The sequence below is a fragment of the Mytilus galloprovincialis genome, chromosome 4, assembly GCF_965363235.1.
Source record: "Mytilus galloprovincialis chromosome 4, xbMytGall1.hap1.1, whole genome shotgun sequence".
Taxonomy (NCBI): Eukaryota; Metazoa; Mollusca; class Bivalvia; order Mytilida; family Mytilidae; genus Mytilus; species Mytilus galloprovincialis.
The window spans coordinates 80,111,514-80,129,871 of record NC_134841.1 but is presented as its reverse complement, the minus strand read 5'-3'; the positions used below and the strand labels follow the sequence as shown (position 1 = coordinate 80,129,871).

General features: G+C 31.5%; 1 long non-coding RNA gene and 1 other non-coding gene across 2 annotated transcripts; both read left to right on the top strand.

The window, feature by feature from the left end:
* Window positions 1-9,131: 9,131 nt before the first annotated feature.
* Window positions 9,132-9,260, top strand: LOC143073939 (U6atac minor spliceosomal RNA). The gene has a single exon (XR_012977709.1). It is a non-coding gene; the product is annotated as a U6atac minor spliceosomal RNA (small nuclear RNA).
* Window positions 9,261-15,183: 5,923 nt separating this feature from the next.
* On the top strand, window positions 15,184-18,090 carry LOC143070779 (uncharacterized). The gene is made up of 3 exons (XR_012976697.1): window positions 15,184-15,242; window positions 15,972-16,054; window positions 17,487-18,090. It is a non-coding gene; the product is annotated as an uncharacterized LOC143070779 (long non-coding RNA).
* Window positions 18,091-18,358: the final 268 nt, after the last annotated feature.

Genomic DNA, 18,358 nt, shown 5'->3' with positions numbered 1-18,358 from the left:
CCAAAAGTAATACATTTATAGAGTATGCTACCATTCGTATGTTGAAAAGCATTATGGATTATTTCTTTCAGACATTTTTTCAATTTCTCGTAGTAGAGGATGAAGGTATACACGGTTGAAAAGTCAAAAGTTTTGATAGAACTTATTTTAGAAAAAGATCGAGATTTAATATCATCTTGAAGTGCTTTATAGTGTTTAGAATACGCATCAGCTTGATACCAGTTTTTCAGTATTTCTGAAGACCCTCTTTCACTGCGGACAGAATTTATGTCAATCGACAATTATTAAGTCGAACAGGTAGATGAGCCGACAATGTACCGTTGTTTGTATGGAAATTTGTTGTTCAATATAATGTTCGTTGAAGCCATGAAGGACTTATGATTCGCCAAAATCTCATTGCATAAGTATAAACATAAGTAATAAACGGCTTGTTCATTGCATTAGTTTCTGAAATGTTTATCTGACAACTATCGCTATGTTTTAACATTATGACTCACTGCATGTGTTATTTTGAACAAACTATACTGATCCTAATATCATTAATCCTACATGTTAAAAAAGAGACTAATAAAGGCAACAGTAGTATACCGCTGTTCAAAATTCATAAATCGATTGAGAAGAAAAACTTAGTTCGCTCCTGAAAAGGAATTGATATTTATGTAAACAGACAACACTTTAATAATAAATGATTTGGTAAAATACTAGTATCACATAATGCTAGAACTTAATTAATCAAACGAAACTGCTACTTGATGTTAATGTATTCCCTAGGGCATAATAACTCCAAGTAGTGATTAATAATTTGTTATGCACATACTGTGCTATTATTTAGCCATAGATGATTTTCGCTGTGCTATTAAGCACTATTAGGTGCTATTTTGACCCTTTTATTTTTTGTAATTTTTAACTTTTGTGCTTTTTCAGTATTTAATGTCGCTAAAGATTATTCCGAATAATACTATTTTAACGTCCAACGTCAGGAATTTCTTAGGAGGTTGACTTTAATTTGCTTTTATCCCAATGTTTTTTTTTGTCTTTTGTAATTGGATGTATTTGATGGTCATTGCTGATCTATAATAATCTCTGTCAAATTCATTTACAACTGTATTAGACTCAAAACGACGGAGATCTTAACATAGAAAACAGACACCCTGTGTTTTGTTTAAGACCGATTGCTGATTTTTTTTTGTGTTTTGGATTCTTGATGATTAGATTGTTTATTTTACTGTAGGTGGAATAACAGGGCATATCTCTAAAGAAATCGCTAATCATTTTGTTTTCTTCTTCAAAACATGTACAAGCACTTGTCTCTGAAAAAAATCTGTATAATTGTCCGAAAAATATATAAGTATTTTTTATTCACAGTTATTGTTACCCTTGTCGTTTCTTCGCTTATCCATGCATATCTGATGTTAATTCCATACTGTTTGAACAATTCTACAGTAAAGTCACGAACAATGATCTTTAGTTAAAACTGACATACGTTAATCAAGACTATATAAAAGAAGCTTGCAATTTAAACTCTTTCATTTATATTCCTGTGAGATTCATCGAATGCCGATCCTGTGCTCTGGTTAAACCAATAACTTATCTTGTGAATCTATCGATTTTAATTGGGATTGTACCAGAAGAACGGAAACTAGCCAGAGTGAGAGAAGAGATGATTAGAAATTAAGAAACTATAAGCCTATGTTAAAGTCTTATGAAAAAGAGAACGGATAAACTGACCGAACACCTTTACGTGATGATAATTGATTTTCTGACATCACATTGGAAATTTGCAGAATGATCGTGCTGCAGAAAATGCATTGCCACACTTCACGAAATTATTAAAATAAATTTAAAAAATGAATTAAAATTAACGGTAGTTGCATTTGATCGTTTAATTATGATAAGCGCGTGGATATTTGTAAATTTGATATGTTTCTTAGTATCATAATATATAGACTTATAGTTATGTGGGAACTTAAAATAGACCGAAAGTCATATAAATGAATTTTGCAATACATACAAAATCGTTTGTCTACGTGTAAACGTGTAATGATGGCTGCTTACAAAGTGAATAGAGACGGGGAATGTGTAAAAGAGACGACAACCCAAACAAAAAGTAGAAAACAGCCAAATGCTATCGATGGGTCTTTAACGCAGCGTGAAAATTCCGCACAGCTGGCCGTTAAACTAAAACTATTCATAAGTATATGCAAACATTTTGACTGAAAAAAATTGCAGAAATTATTCTTGAATCACTAAAAGCTTCGGTACAAGTTTCCTGAATACCATGAAGGTTTGACAAGTTATTAAATCTATGAAACTTGGATTCCAGTGATTAGTTTCACAAAAACGTCTTATGGCAAAGCCGATCGTAAGTCATGAATAATTAAGAATTAAGTATACTTACGATCACCTTACGTCGTAAGTTTTTTGTGAAACTAGTGACCAGAGACTGTAAATGCTAAATACCAAAAAAAAAAAAAAAACTATGTGCTTTTATCATTAAAGGATGGAGAAGATAATGTTTGCTCTGTGGATAGTGTCTACAAAAAGATCATGAATAAATAACAAAAAAAAAAAAAAAACCACACAAAACACAGTGGACCGATTCATGAGCTCTTGCAGTAATTGATACATAATTTAAAGCCAATCTCAAAGTGATAGGTAAAGCAAGCTTTCCTATACTTTCATTGCAATCAGAAGACAATAACAATAAAAACCAAGGAGTAAACAAAGACTCACAAAACAAAGGGACATTTACATCAACAGTTATAAATAATAAATAAGAAACAACACGAACTCCACTAAAGACCGGGAGTGAAATCAGGTGCTCCGGAAGGGTAAGCATTTCCTGTACCGTATACGGCACCCGTCGTGTTATTTCTTTGTTCAGTTCGATAATGATGGAAGGTTATTATGACTGAGGAAGAATATCAGATATGATTTCTGACACACTTTTGTCAGAAAACATGCAATTGAAAAGTATAAAAGACTTCAGTCTGAAAACAATGGTCTTTGTAAAGTTATCGACAGGATGAATGACTATATTTTTTACTATATAGTCGTACATAATTAGTTATATTTTAGAGGATTATTAACCAAATCAATGTTTCTACTATGTTTAAATTGGTGATCTTTAAGAATAAGTTTATGAATCTTATCTAAGATAATAGTGGAGTGACCAAGCCAACAATTTTTCAACTTTAATGGACCACCCTACCTGCAGGCTAAATTATGACTTTTTGGAAAGAGAAATGTTTAATCTTTAATTTTTGCCTGGTCGTAGAATTGAAATATGGTGCAATTTTTTTTAAAATAAGGTCAAAGGTTAGTGATTGAGGTTTTCCCTATTGTCAATTTATTTCACAAGAGGTTATTAAAAGTCTCAAAAAAATATCTGAATTGTTACTAAACAAGAAATTCATAATGAAATAAACTGTGACACTTCATTTTCAACTTAATTTGAAAATAATGAAACCACCAAATGCAAATTTTAAGGGGAATTCAGACTAGCAACAAAATAGAAAATGGGACAACCGAATCTCAATTCATTTTTTTTTTGTTACATCGCATGTACTTCTTAAGATATATTTCTGAATTTGACGGGATTTATAAAAAGAATCGAAGTCAATTTGGTTTTTGCTTTGATGTATATTTATTGCCAGTCACAAATATTTCACAAGGCAATTAAATTAAATGAGTTTAATGATGGACTAAAGTTTCAGCGTATATTCTAGCTCTATGAACTTTTTATGTTTTATGTGTCTTTGCTTTACAAAAGCACACATGGACACCTTAGAAAGAGTGGTTGTATGAGGTATTTTAACAAACAAAGGGCATGACAACTTTCGAAAACCTGACATAAGTCATCGCTTTCATCGTCGTCTTCTTCCAATATTGCTAGGTGAGTTAAATAATTCCTACAACCATCAGACCCTTCACATCAACAAATATTGGTATACGCGGATTACTGTTGGTTGTATATGTTATTGTTATTGCAAGCTGTTTTCCCTTGTCCGTATATGTACAAACAAGGTCTTGAAGGAAATCTACTGACATAGTGTCCCTCAAAGAAAACCGAGAACAAAACGTTTTTACCCTCTTACCAACCATAGTCTTTGGAAGATATGATCACTAGTTTAGCAATATGAGAGTTTATCCAAACTTGCGTTTGAAGCAGTGCACGTGGGATGTGCTGTAAAAACGTGTTTTCACATGGGGGAATTTTCACAAGACTGGCATCCTTTGTGGCGGCAAACTCCACCCTTAGCTTGTTTAGATCATCATGAAGATACCTGAACTTTCCCTTCGGATCATAAAATGAGGCGATAAATGCACTTCCATTGATAACGGCGATTCATAATCTCCCGTTTGAAAACTTATCGGATTTGGAGCAACTTTTAAAATTTTTTGTCCTCAATGCTCTTCAACTTTATACTTGTTTGGCTTTCTAATTATTTTGATCTGAGCGTCACTAATAAGCCTCATGTAGACTAAACGCGCGTCTGGTGTATCAAGTTATAAGCCTGGTACTTTTGATAAATATTATCATAACTTGGAAGATTGAAAGAAGAGCGAATTTCCTCTTCAAGGAGATGAATTTTATCACATTTCCACATGGTACTATCATCATGGAACAGAGCTGAAGGTATGGGACCAATAGGATATGCCAATATCCTGACTACAGTCTCATTCTCATGATCATTAGCAAGAACTAAAGCACGACGAACTATTTTTACTGGGTTTATACTTGAGTTTTGAGGTCTTGTTCGTATCATCGAAAGTATTGAGAGCTGAACTTGACATAGGACTGTAGACGACATGGGTTTCAGACTCATTAGAGCATCCTTCGACAAAAGATTCAACCATCTGGTTGCCACGTTCAAGAGATTTAAAAAGAGAATTATGAACGTTTATTGAGGCTTTCATTTCTGTAGAAATATTAGTATTTATTAATGGCTAAGAATGATCGGCAACATTAAATGGATCGGTCATATTTGAATGCATATACCCTATCAAATCAGAGATATTCTTCTTGTCTCGTGTCATTGCCGTTGGCTTGTCTTCTTCGTGTTCAATTTCTGCATCTGTGGCAAATTCCGATCTTGATCTCATATCAGAACTAAAATGCGCAAGGATTTGTCTTGTAAGCAGCCATCGAAGTACAGCGGTTTTTCCTTGTCAGTCCTATGATGCCCCTACAGCCTTTAGAATATTTAATAATAATGTTTTTTGTAGCCATATCACTCCAGATACTATTTAAGGCTCCATGTTTATGTCTGATTGAAAACTCACCTGACATAAAGACAGATTTTACCATTTCAGACAGATTCAACATACCCAATATGTAGGCTGGTGTTCACCTAGCATAGTTCGTCCGATTGGTAATGAAAAAGCATCGTAACATTGCAGCTACCATTTTCAAATGTAAAAGCCACTATCCATTCCGTTCAGCCCTAATGTTCTGTAACAAAAGGCTGGCGATAGTTTACAAGGGTGTATTCTGAATTCTTTAAACAATGGCAACATATGTTCTTTAAAATTAGAAAAAAAAACCTGTGCAATACCTTCAGCGCTTTTGGGTGTTTCAGCAAATGAACTGTGACATACATTTGGTTCAATATTAATTAAAAATTTTCATCTTGACACCAATTGAAGAATGCTTTTAAATTAAACAAAAGAACCATGAGAGCTAGACTCATATACCAAAGTTCATCCTCGAACACGTCTGGAATAGATCATTTTACATTTGGGCAACAGCATACAATTAATTGTTAAATGTTTGCACAGCATATTGTTGACCAGCACGTATTGACATATCTAAACATTGTTTCATAGTTGTAAATACTATTGCCATGTCGGCTTGGCATCTATAACCGGAGCAAAGGCTACAGACGAAATTTCAGATTCAGCCTTTTGTAAGAACCGATCCAAAATGGAACAATTTGTTCAGTGCTTTCTGCAGAAAATGAAATCGAATATAAGTTTGGTCTCAAAAGAAGTCTCAGAAATACCAAAGACAGATATATCTCGGTTTTCGATGAAACAAGACACAATCTTGCCATAAACATTAGAATAACGAGGAGGTTCATACCGTTCTGTTGGCTTGTCGAAAGTTAAACATGCCATAATATTGGTATTCGAACCATTCAATGTCAAAGATCTTTATAGTCCCCGTTTAACCTTTATGGAACTCATGTGGGCGTTTGATGATTCGATTCAATCTGAAACTGAAATACAACTCTAGCCATGGAGTGAGATGTATTTTTACCATCGATTGTTTCAGCATTTAAGTCAGTATTTTCTGCTCCCTCCTGTATAATACGACCACCTTTTCTAAATACAGCAATACCATTAGGTACATAGGACATGTCTTGGATTCTGTCTATTTCCAAATTTGCTGAACTAGTCCGATATCTACGTACTTCAGAATAGGATGCACAAAAACCATGAGAGTTGAGATTTCAATAAAATTTTTAGAGCCAAACTCATGGTGTAATTGTAATTCCAAAGCAAGATGAAATGGGGTTAACAGGTTTATGTTTAAAGCAAGTATGCATTCTGTTATTGTCAGGACTTTTCGCAGTTTGTCGACAGGAAGTTTAGAAACATTACTACAATCTTTCAATGAGCATCAGAATAACGAGGAGATCCATATCATATTCATTGAACTATAATGCAAAGTTCAAAATCCTCATTAAAGTTAATATTTAAGAAATACGGATTTGGAATGGCTTCGAAACTTTACAGTATGAAGTTTAAAACATTTTAATTCGGAAAATCATGAAATTATCAATGTAATCTAAATTTACAAATGTTGTAACCACTTCGTTAAAATAATACAGAGTGTGCTTTCGCTAAACTGAGTGAAAATGGACAAAATTTAGAAAAAAAAGAAGGAATTCTAGTTTTACATTATGAATAAACAATTAAACTCTGTATAAAATGCAAAATCATATGTCAAAAGACAGAAAAAAATAACAAAATTCAAATTTTTTCCCATCTTGAAATTTGAAAACAAATCGAAATGTATTTTCTTTCCATTTTAGAAAAAACTGCACCGCATGAAATGTCTACGACCGGGCAAAACATTAAGCTTAAGGTATTGTCTTTGCAAAAAAATCGTTTTTAGCCTGCAGGTATGCTGGTCCATTAAGGTCGTAAAATAAGCACCTTTTTCTTGATCTGTCACTCCACTATAAGGAGTTCTATAAATGATATTACCGTAAAAAGTAGGATGCCATATTCTGCTTTTGTATGGATTTTAAGGATCCAGCTAAACTTCAAAACTATGAACATGTATAAACGAAGGAACTTGGTAAAGATTGTAAATTAGTTGTAATAACTGAGTCCTTTCTTTGGTAATTTAGAAATTACAGCGAACGAGTAAGGAAATATACAAACAAGTCAAGTTTACAATGACCAGGTCAAGATTCTGAGATGTTGAATAAGGTTTATTGCGAACCTACAAAGTATCATGTAATACCAGTACATTCATTTTGTTTTTATCAGATATGAATTGTATACATTTTAAAGCAATTGAAATTCAATACTATCTAATAATCTAAAACTTTGAATTAAAAAAATATATTACGAAATGTGAAGAAAGGATACGAAAGAAAGTTAGCCTTCGACATTCCATGAAACTACCTGACTAGATTTGAATATTTCAATGGACACATTTTTTTTTTAATATGACAAACACATATTCATAAATTAAAATATATAATTTCTTCAATCATAATCGGTAAAAACTAGCTTAAAATATGAATTAAAAAAAAAACAATCACTAATATCAGAATAAAGGGATCGGGAACATTCTGGAGGCTACAGTCCAATGACATAATGAATCTTTTTTTATATTTATTTTTATGCTACAGACACGAATTAAGTAATTTATCAAGCTTTATGTTTTTAATGCGTTATTTTAACATTGCTATGGATAGCACGTGCAGTTAAAGCTGTTGTATTTAATCCGGAAATACAATGTAATATTGAAGTGTCTTACGATAATTGACTACCAGTCAAATTACGGATTATTATGAAACATACATGTAATTGATTAATTAGGCGATAACATTTCAGATTTCTGATGTGATCAATTGGTTCACTGATATTTATTACATAGTACATTCTTCATCAAAATGTTTTCTTTGCATTCATTTGTATCTTTCTAACTTTTTCTTCTCTACAAAATAATAAAAAAAAAAACAATGTTAAGTTATGCACATTTTTACCTATCTTATTGTATATTAAATATATACAACTGTAAGAATAGAATAAATGTATCTTTTTAAAAAGTAATTATATCAGGAGTACACCATTATAATATTATTTTTTTTCTCTTTTCTTTGTATTGTAATTTTCTTTCTATTGTTTTATGTGAAGGCGGCGGTGGTGGTTGGTTGATGGTCTCATTCCTTAGTCAATTCTCCAATTCGTCATTAATAATATTGACAGAAGTCTGGATTTATATTTAAAACTTCTAAATAGATCATGAAGATATACATTAACACATTTATTCATCAATGTGACAAAAAAAAACATTATGTAAACATTAAAATTCGAATTTTCATCAATCAAAGTATTTCAATTTGAATATCAATTAAAATATATTTTTATATAACATTCTCAGAAACTAAAAGACGCGAACAATCTAGAGACTGCAGTCACTTGGTAAGACCATCATTACTTATTTTTATATTTTTTCTTTTTTTTCTTTTAAGGAAGAAAGGTTCGTTTTTAAACAAATTTTCATTGCTTATAAAGTCTCTCTTTTCTTTACAGACCATATTCTGCGTATGCTTTAAAAAAGTAAAAATAAATACATAGATTATTATTATTATTATTATTACTATAATCTTATAGTTTCAACTTAATGACTTTTTAATGAGAAAATTAAAATATAATAATCTTGGAAATTCAAATATGGGGAAACAAAAGTCTCATACTTCTATAACATGGTAGTTTTATATAACTAAAGGCCAGTTTATTTCTATCTGAAAGGAATTGGGTTTTATTTCTATGTCATCTTTACGTAGTTGCCAAAATCAATGTTCATACAATGAAGGATACATGAAATAGTGTCTATTTTTAATTTGCTAAACATATGATTGTCTCCGAAGTAAGGATCCATTCTAGCGTTGTAAGAAAGGAGAGAAATTAACACTTTTTTCGACAATGACAGAAGTGAGTTCTTTTGTCTATACAACACATATAGGACTCTTGTCGCTCTACTTTGTGATAATAAGAAAAAGAGAATATTTAATGTGTAATAACTATGCAGCCGTTCTACTATTTACATTTTTGAATTATATTTATCGGTGCATGAGTAGTTTGTAATTTTTATTTATGATATATGTAGACGTTTTTGCTTTAGGTCTGAGAAGAATTGATTGTTGAAAGTGTTCAAGATGAGGTTTTTGATTCTTTTTTTAGTTATAGGACTAGTCAAAACACAAGGTGAGTATACATTGTAAATATTTAAGTTATAGTATAGCATATCATCATAGATACAAAAATTGAAATTTTATATTTACGACGCGTTTCGTCTACAAAACACTCACCAGTAACGCTCGAATCACAAAATGTTAACACAGACAAATATCCGAAGTTGAAGAGAACAGAGGACCAAAAATTTCTAAAAGTTTTGCTAAATACAGCTAAGGTAAAAAGTCTTAGTATTTTAAAAAATCAAAGTGTTGTTATCAGTCAATTTATAATTATCAACATATCAATGATAACTGAGTGCCGACTACTGGGCTGGTGATACACTCAGGGAATTAAAACTCCACCAGCAGTGGCATCGACCCAGTGGTTGTAAATAAACTCATCATAGATACCAGATATATAAAACATACCTTTTCTTCAAGTAAACTTATATCTCTTGTGGACAGTTGTCTCATTAGCAATCATACCACATCTTTTTTTTTAAATTATAAACTGAATAAAAACCAAGAAGACAAAACATCGACCCAAGTAAACAGCTTCAGATAAGTTAAACCTTGCTAGATCAAGTTGCAACCTTCACGACATCGTATAATTCATTGACTAAAAATTAACATAAGGAATATATCTTTTCAATAGTACCAATGTCCAAGAACAGATAAATGACAGGAACACTAATCAACTTCATTTTAAAGTAAATAATATTACAAATAAAGAAGAACATTGCAATGATGTTCTTATACCCATTTTGTCATTAAAAATTTAAATGTTATTGCCGAGTAGAATATTATAGCCGGAGCATTGCATGATTTTGTTATTATACATATCAGTGTATTTTATATGTGAACATATATAAAACCTTCAATATAATTTTGAATATGATCATGGAAACAAATAAATAGAAAGATACCACATATGTACTAGACTAGTCGAATATTATATTTGATTATTTGTCTATTATTGATTGTTACTTTTGCAAATGTGTTTTTGTTATATTTTTCAAAGAACTGAACTTAAAAAATATATTAACTGCATTACTAGCGTTCAATATCATTTAATATGTTATAGCATTAGAACAACACGAAGTTTTCCAATTAAAAGACATAATTATATCTTACAAAGTTACAATAATGGTTCATTAACTTAAGATGAGTATACACCTTTCAATTAGACATTCTTATATATTTGTATTTTTCTCTGGAAGTAGGACACATTATTTTTGACATTCTTTTGTTATAATTTTCGTCCTGTGTATCCTAATGAATATTAATAATATGCATTCTGAAACTCCAAATAACAAATATACCAACTACATGTTTTATTATCATTCAATACATTAGAATACTTGAATCTGTTTTAGACACCGTTTCAAACAGTTTTTCAGACTCTACCGATTCAAATTATTGGTCAGACTCAACCGATTCTAATGACTGGTTAGATACTGATTCAAACGACTTCTCAGATTCAGCTTCATCAACTGAATGGTCAGATTCTGCTAACTCGAACTTCTCTGGATCTTTGAACGATGATTCCGGATCCTCTGATGAAGGATGAGGAGCAGACTTGCAACAGCCCGCAGACTTAATGCCCGTGGACAGTGGATAAACCGTAGAGGTAACGTTGTGAGAGCCTTGAACAATCGCCTTATTCCAAATTTAGGACAAGCTAGTTCTATGAGACAAGCTAGTCCTTGGACAATTATCAGACCAGGATCGAGTTTATGGAATAATGTTATGAGGGGAACCGGGGTTCGATTAGCTGTGCGTGGACAGTTCAATAACATAAATACAAACAGACTACCTCAATCAAATAGAAACATACTTGCTCAAATGAATACAAACAGACTAACCCAAACGAATACCATCAGTCCAGGTAGAACCAATTGGGGCCGTGCTGGTAGAAATTTTGCAACAAGGTTTCCAAGACGAGATTTAAGAGGAAGAACACTGTTATCTTGGAACATTCCTGGTATAATCGGAACAACTCTTAACAGGACACCAAACTGGAGATCAAATACAAGATTTTCAAGCATAGGACGTCAACCTTCCCGCCTAAACTCCCGACGAAGAACAACAAATAATTCAAGAAATTCTTCATTGAGAAGAAGACAATTCACTAGAACATCGCCTTCCAACGCGAGACCTAGATTTGGTCCCAGACGAAGGATGACTACAGGTGGATCCTCTTTGAAACGTATCGTGGTAAGACAAACAAGTCCACCATACAGATTAGTTTACAAATATGTTCATAAATAGTTTCATGCCAATAAACTTTCTGCTGAGTTGAAGTAAAGTTTAAACTCCAATTGTTCATGTAATATGACTCTAAAAAGCTGCACAAAATGTGTAGTCTGTGTTTATATATAATAAAATTAACGGTACCAATTTTCTTGCACCAGATGCGCATTTCGACAATACATGTCTCTTCAGTAATGCTCGTGGCCAAAATATTTGAAATCCAAAGATTATATAAAAGATGAAGAGCTATTATCCAAAAGGTCCAAAAAGTAAATTTTCCTAATAAACTATAATTGTAAATCGACAAATAATTAAGTTATCTCTTTTTTAACGAAATATTACTTATTGAATTCTGTTTTTCGAATAGTGTGTATAAAAATAACATTAAATCGGCAAAAACGTTCTTAAGATCATCAAATATCAAATTTCAAAAATCATAGCTAATTAGTTTTTGATACAAATATTTCCATTTTTATACTGTAAAATAATAATAGGGTCACCGACTTCGTTATCATTGTAAACTTCATTTAAAGTGATGACCTGGGTGAAACGTCGAAAACGTATTTAAAAAAAATTAAGGATTTTGGTGTTAATTCAAAAATTGGGAAATTTATTTAACCTGAATGTTAGACTTTCTTAACTAACAGAAAGGTTATTTAAGCGTTACGTCATAGCTATGTTAGCAATTTTACGTTGTTTATTTTTGGATGTTTTTCACTACTAACTAGGTAACAGATTGGATACAACGCAAAAAAAAGCTCGGTGACCAAATTATTACAGTCACCAACCAGACGGCAAACTTTCTCAATGAATTTCAAAAATCTGGTATTAATTAGCATTCGGCAATGCCATAACTTGGAAAAGTAAACGGAGTTGAAGCTACAATTGAACATCTTTTGACACATTTGATACAACTATTTCATAATGGTTTTTTATATCGTGATGACGTCAGTAATAGTGAGGACAACGTTGAATAATTCCATACTTTGAAGGGTTTTTCCGAAACGACCTTCGTCAGGAATGCTCAAAGCTTAGTATTAGAAAGCGTAGGATGTTAAAGTACCGAAAAAGTAATTGAAGAGATTTAAGACAAAAATACCTAAAAGTGACCACAACAACTTTACCATTTAGAATTCCTAGTTCAGCAGCTCCTTAGGAACTAGCAATTCTCGATTACGACAATCATTATAAAAAGAAGATGACAAAAAATACTAAACTACGAGGAAAATTCAAAACTAAAAGTGTCTAATCAAATGGCAAAATTAAATGCTCAAACACATGAAATGAATTAATAACGACAGTCATATTTCTGTTTTTGTACAGGAATTTTCTTATGAAGAAAATGATGGATCAAACATGGTTTTATAGCTATCTAAACCACCCACATATATGACAGTCGCATAGAATTAATTTATTGCCAACAATGTGGGAACAAAACAAAACGACATAATAGGTAAAAATGTCAAAAATAGGCGTACAGTAGTTATAATCGTAATCCCCAAACAAAAACCTACAAATATGATTACAAAGAAATATAAAAAGACATATAGGTAAAACCGAGAGACAAAAATACAAAATAGCACAATAACACAATGACTGGATGTGTAAATATCGAGTCACATCAATTAGATATCACAAAAAAAAAAAAAAAAGACAAAACGGTAAAAATGATTATTTAACAGGGACAAATAAAAATAAACTTTAACACATAATTAAGATGACCATAACGTCATTGCCTAGAATCTATACTTCGAGGTCATTGTGTATTTTTTGTGAAGTTGATAATGAATATTTATCCTGAAGACATCATCCGTTGAACGTATTTAGAAAAAGACGAGACGTTCTTTGACATAATACTGGTTCATCAACTTTCTGCTCAGACATTGGTTACGTGCTACAATTCTGAGAAGCAGCTGCAAGCTCTCGAATTCCGAATGAGTTAAGAAATGTTTATCCTATATGCAGTTAAAGTTGGTATATTGCTGCTGAGGTCGAGGAAATAAAAATCGTCTCGTTTGTCGTAAATTTTGGTACTGAGATGACCTCTTATGTTAAATTGCAGACATTACTTTCATACTATAAGTCTAAAGATGAGACAGAGTAAGCTTTGTCTGTTGTTTCTTCAATTTCTAGTTCTGGAGGATATATTAATGGAACCAAACCAGCAAAGTTTGAATAGTTGATGGAAAGAGCATCATCAATATATATCGGAATGTGAAATTAAATGATGTGGTTTCATTGATGTTTTGGTTTAAAAAAACAAGGTGTGGAATATCATATCAACTGTGAGATATATACTCATATTCATAAGACTTTTAAATTCTTCATTGACAAATAAAATTAATATAAAATAAAGGCAAGTACAAACGATATATAACACAGCAATATTAAGCATAAAAAATAAATTACAACAAGCATGTATGTGTTGTCATGCTTTAAAATATGAAAACAACAAGTTCTACATTCCATGCGTCCAAATCGTTCTACTGGATTTACCTTCATATCAAGAACGCTCAAAGCCGAATATTTGAAAGCCAAAAAATAAATTAAAGCTTAACAGTTGACAGTTGACAAGCTATATCAGCAAAATGTATATAAACAATAGCCAAATTAATCTTAGTTCAACTTTGCCTAAAAATTAACACAGTGTAACAGTCAACTTTACAATGGTTTGTTATAAGTCATGCTAGTACCAAAGTTCTATATAATGAGCTGATGATATATGTACCTTCAGGGAATGACAGTTCACCAGCAAAATATTGACCCAGTGCTGTAAAAAAGGATAACAACAGGTTATTAATTTCATGTGTTCGAAGCGATTGTCTGACTTAATTTTGTTTTAAACAAGAAGTGAAACAATTTGTTTTAGTTCATTCAACATATAGAAAAAGTTGAAGTATTGGCAAACAGGAGTTGGGTATCGTGCAAAGCCGGATAGTGCATACCTTTTACAACTCACTACTGAACAAATATGAAGTCATTCAATAAAGTGATTACAATAAAGCTTTAAAAAATTTATGATATTATTATATTAATCCTCCTGATAGCAAGCAAACTATTTGTTTTGTTCACACATCATGGTCTATATTATAGAATTTTATGAGACTGTCCTTCTAGTGAGAGGTTTAACTTGCTTAAAAACTAGGTTACATTCACAATTTTCGTCATACGAAAATGTCTGTACCAAGTCACGAATATGACATTCGTTCGAATCTTTTGGTTTTTCCATTTGATTAGGGACTTTCCGTTTTGACTTTTCCTCGGAGTTATTTTATTTTTAACAAAAAAGGTAAACTCATTTTGAATTCTTTATGACATACAACACATTGATTGGTCAAAATTGCATACAATGTCTTTAAATCTGTATGCATTATTACGTATGTGACTAGACTCGAAGATATGTATTGACGCAGTAATTTATAAAAATGTTATAAAAACATAACATGTATTTAACATTTAAATATAAATTTTCATCAATCAAAATATATCAATTTGAATGTTATTTAAAACTCGTGATACATTATTAAATCTAGTGGACGTGAATAATTTGGAGACTGCAGTCACAGAGTAAGGCTATAATAACTTAATTTTCTTATTTGTTTTGCTTATTTATGGGGAGGGTTGTATGAGGTTGTCATTTTTCTCATTTTGTAATTGGTGCAATTCCAGTCTTTAGTCTGAATTTATGACTCCATTCTGTGTAAACTATAAATCTTTGAAAGATACATAATTATACTCTTATTAATATTCTTTCTTTAATTACTATTTAATGACTTCCAAAATATCTTTATTGAATACAATATTCTACTTTTGTTCACTCAAGTTAAAGTTATTACCTGATTTTAATGATTTTAAGATGTAATGCTGAACATGGTTTAAATCATTTATTAGTTAATTAAAATAATAATCATGTACAATTATCCATGGAAATTATCAATATGGGTTTCGGAAAACAACATTATAAAATAAACTTTATAAATCTGTCTCCCGAGACTCACTTTGAGCTAGCTCTTCTAATTGATTACCTTTTTATTCGTTTATGTCCGTCTTCTTGTTTTAAAATAAGATATAAGTCCAAAACAAATCAAAAGCTAACAAAGGCAATTCGTAGCTGAAGTCCGGTCAACTCCACAGGCCTTTGGTCTCTAGTGGATATGATAACCTAAAAGTGAGCTCAAATCAATATACATACAATAAAGGGATCTGTATTTGAATAGACCATATACATAATACTAAGTGATTTATGATGTTATGATCTGGACATATATATGTTATAATATAGACATGTTTTTTTAGAATCCGGAAAAATTGGTCGCTGAGAGTTGTCAAGATGAAACTTTTGATTCTTTTCCTTGTTATAGGACTAGTCAAAACACAAGGTAATTATTTAGTGTGCATACATATTATGGTTATTATATTAAACATAGTGTTTTTAGTTGTAAATAACGTGTACACTAAGGCGAGTTACTCGCAACTGATTAAAGCCTGAAAGAAAAGAAAACGGTCGAAATAAAATAGCTTTAGTTAAACTTTGCCAGATCCAGTTGCAACCTTGAAGAATTTATCAACTGAAAAATTACACAATGCATATATCATGTTTATGATGCAAATGTCCAAGACCAGACAAGTTAATTGCTAGAGAAATTATTACACTATATTTTCATTAAAAATACAGAAGATAATTGAAATGCTTTTCTTGTACACATTTAAATCAATAGACCCATTTAGGATATATTCGTCATTGCAGAGACTCTGAATTTTATTGTTTGAGCCTTGAAAGATCTTGAAAGATTTTTTCGTATTACACACGTATATGTCATATACGTAGCTTATCATATACCGTATAGCGGGTAATTTTCGCTTATTTCGCAGATAGAACAAAATCCACCAAAATAATAACCGCTAAAATATTTCGTATAATTTTAAATCAAAATAGCGAAATACTACACCAGCGAAAATAACCCGCTATACGGTATATTCGAATTTGTTCATGAAATCAGACAAATAAAAAAATTATTCTTACTGTTTCATAGTAATCGCATATATATTATTTCATCATTTGGCTTTTTTTGATTGATACATTTCCCAACATTTTGTCTTCTAATTGGTAAATAACGGAATTTCGAATATTAGTATCTGTATTACGTAAAATACTAGTATGTTTTACCCTGATAAAGTTTTGTCATGTAATTGACACACATCTCACATTCAAAGAAATGTACTTCTTGCCTAGTCATAATAATAAATATAATAACTCCATGGGACATGTCTCTCTTAGCTAGATCTCCTACTAGTTTTCTAACTTAATGGGTCAATCATCTTTCAGATTGTATAAATGCTAGTCCTCCATCTTAAAATACATTTATATCTTACCTACTCCTAAAATTAGTTCTTCAGCTTGAAGACATATATCTTTCACCTAGACATGATACTCAAACTTAATGATACTTATAGTTTATCGTTGGTACGGCGAAAGTGAGAAAAGCAATCAAGGTGAGATGACCGATGATAATCTGTTTATCGATAATATACCTATGACGACATTATCAATTTCAGTGTAAATTTTATTATCAACGCCAAGTGTACCCTTAGTTTCTAGCGATAATTATTCATGTCACTCGATTCCGCTGAGAGATGAAATAATCAGTCGGCATGATTAAAGGAAAATTTTGTAAAATAGCGATCAATGAATATCTTAAATAGTTCTAATACTAGTTCTCCAACTTTTAATTTAATTCACTTATATATTTTACATGTTTTATTACCATTCAATACATTAATAAATCTGATTATGTTTATCTTATTCTACAGATTGGTCTGACTCAAACGACTCAAACGGCTTCTTAGATAATTCCGGGTCTTCTGAAGAAGCAGTAGGCTTTGGCAGACATACTGGTTTTATGCGTCAAGCAGGTGCTTGGACAAATACAAGGCCAGTAGCAAGTTTATGGAATACGGCTGTGAGGAGGAATACTCGAAGCAATTCAAGACAATTAGTCAATTCTTCATTTAGAAGACAATCGCCAAGAACATCCCATTTGAACGAAAGATCAAAATTTGTGATACGTTTCGTGATTAGACAACCCAATCCATCATACAGATCAGTTTACCAACATGTCTAGTCTAAAGTTAAAGGACTGAAGTGAAAAAAATCAGTAGTGTGAATGTTAAAAGCTACTAAAATTTGTAAATTTATATTTGTGTTATTGCTTTAAATTCCTACAGATATATTTGGAATGCAAAAACATGTAACGTCAATTTATGCACGACAAACCTATAGTTTGGTATTGCATAAGGTAATGTTTTTCTCTGATTGTTAATGACGTCTTTTATTAAATCCATTGGAAGTTGGGTGTGCACTAATTGACATTTAAGTTTTATGTTTATGAATTTTTAGTAGGTGTTATTGGATTGAACTTGCTGTCAGTAACTTCAAGTACTCTGAGATCTGACCTAGTGTCTTTTTTGTTAATAAGATGAGTAATGGATAATATCCTGTCATGTTCTTTCTGTCTTTCTCCTGTTTTTCTATGTATCGATTTGAGACTCTTAAACTACTTTGGTATTTTTTCTTATTTGTGTTGTTACACGACTGTCCCATGTTAGTAGAGGTTTGAACGAAGTTTTAACAATATGCCTGTCCCAAGTCAGGAACCTGTAGTTCAGTGGTTGTCGTTTGGTTC